Source organism: Rhinoraja longicauda, chromosome 29 (assembly GCF_053455715.1).
Source record: "Rhinoraja longicauda isolate Sanriku21f chromosome 29, sRhiLon1.1, whole genome shotgun sequence".
Lineage (NCBI taxonomy): Eukaryota > Metazoa > Chordata > Chondrichthyes > Rajiformes > Arhynchobatidae > Rhinoraja > Rhinoraja longicauda.
In genome coordinates this window covers 7,679,109-7,680,929 of record NC_135981.1, presented here as the reverse complement: position 1 = coordinate 7,680,929, position 1,821 = coordinate 7,679,109, and positions in this window count along the sequence as shown.

Here is a 1,821-nt window from a genome sequence, read left to right as displayed (position 1 = left end):
AATAGCCCCATGGTGAGCATGTACCCCGATCCTGCACATCCTGGACATAGTTTAGTGCAGAGGGGAGGGTGGTTTAATTAACGTGGGTGTATAAGTAAATATGTGTTGGCCAATTTTGCGATGTGTCGTACGTTCCCCATCTTACAGTCGTGTATATGTCTTGTAGAACTGTACGTTTTAGAATTCAGAGTCAAAGGTATTCATGTATATGTCTTGTAGAACTGTACGTTTTATGATTCATAGTCAAAAGTATTCATGTATATGTCTTGTAGAACTGTACGTTTTATGATTCATAGTCAAAAGTATTCATGTATATGTCTTGTAGAACTGTGCGTTTTATGATTCATAGTCAAAAGTATTCATGTAATTCGGTATGTGTCTTATAGATATGTCTTATAGAACTGTGAAGAGCATTCATGTACAATAGTCCCAAGCGCTCAATAAAAGCCTTTTCCATTTAAACCCTGGTCTTCAAATCTGGTCTGGTTGAGTTTTTCTGCACTATCAACGCTCCTGCATCTAAGTCCAGTGTCTAGAACCGTAGGGGGTGAGTGGGTCGAACCACTCACGGGGAACCAGTGTGCGCGGCCTGGTCAAGGGATCAGAGCAAGGCACGGGGACCTTAGGTCGGGCGAAAGCTCGGCGCAGAAACCCCTTACAATCTGGATTTCTGATAACTCTTAGATATATATAGTGTGTGTGGGTGAGTGAGAGTGAGTGTGTGAGAGGTTGTGTGCGGGAGTGTGTGTGTGAGAGTGTGAGGGAGTGTGTGTGAGTGAGAGTAAGTGAGTGTGTGTGTGAGTGTGTGAGAGTGTGTGAGAGAGAGAGTGTGTGAGAGAGCGTGTGAGAGAGAGAGTGTGTGTGAGTGACTTACATAAAGCTCTTAAATTAAACTTTATCTGGCGGTGAGACTTGCATGGAGCTATTGTAGTCTGATTTCTGACAAAAATGCCCAGCAATGTGGAAATCTCTTTTACATTCACAGTCGGTGTGATGCTAGTCGGGGCTGGCAGTCGGGGTGATGCTACAGTCGGGGTGATGCTGCAGTCAGGGTGATGCTGCAGTCAGTGATGCTGCAGTCGGGGTGATGCTGCAGTCAGGGTGATGCTGCAGTCGGGGTGATGCTGCAGTCAGTGATGCTGCAGTCGGGGTGATGCTGCAGTCAGGGTGATGCTGCAGTCAGTGATGCTGCAGTCGGGGTGATGCTAGTCAGGGTGATGCTGCAGTCAGTGATGCTGCAGTCGGGGTGATGCTACAGTCAGTGTGATGCTCAGTCGGGGTGATGCTGCAGTCGGGGTGATGCTGCAGTCGGGGTGATGCTGCAGTCAGTGTGATGCTGCAGTCAGTGATGCTGCAGTCGGGGTGATGCTGCAGTCAGGGTGATGCTGCAGTCAGTGATGCTGCAGTCGGGGTGATGCTACAGTCAGTGTGATGCTGCAGTCGGGGTGATGCTGCAGTCGGTGTGATGCTGCAGTCAGTGATGCTGCAGTCAGGGGTGATGCTGCAGTCGGGGTGATGCTACAGTCAGTGATGCCGAGAACTCCCGCCAAACATTCAGCGAATGTATCGCTCCCGCCCAGGCGCGCCAATCACAGGCCGGGGGGCTGGGAATTGGCTACACTGGGCTTCGGCGCCGTCCAATCAGGACGCGCTGGGCGGTGCGGAAGCGCGGGTGGCGCCAAATGGTGAAGTTGCAACTGCGGCGGGTGGCGGAGCTCTGTCTGTGTGGCTCTAGGTACTGAGGGGAGCCAGCTCTGACCTGACCGGACACACACACAACTCGCCCACCATCTGCACCGCCGGCTCAGACCCAGGAGAGGT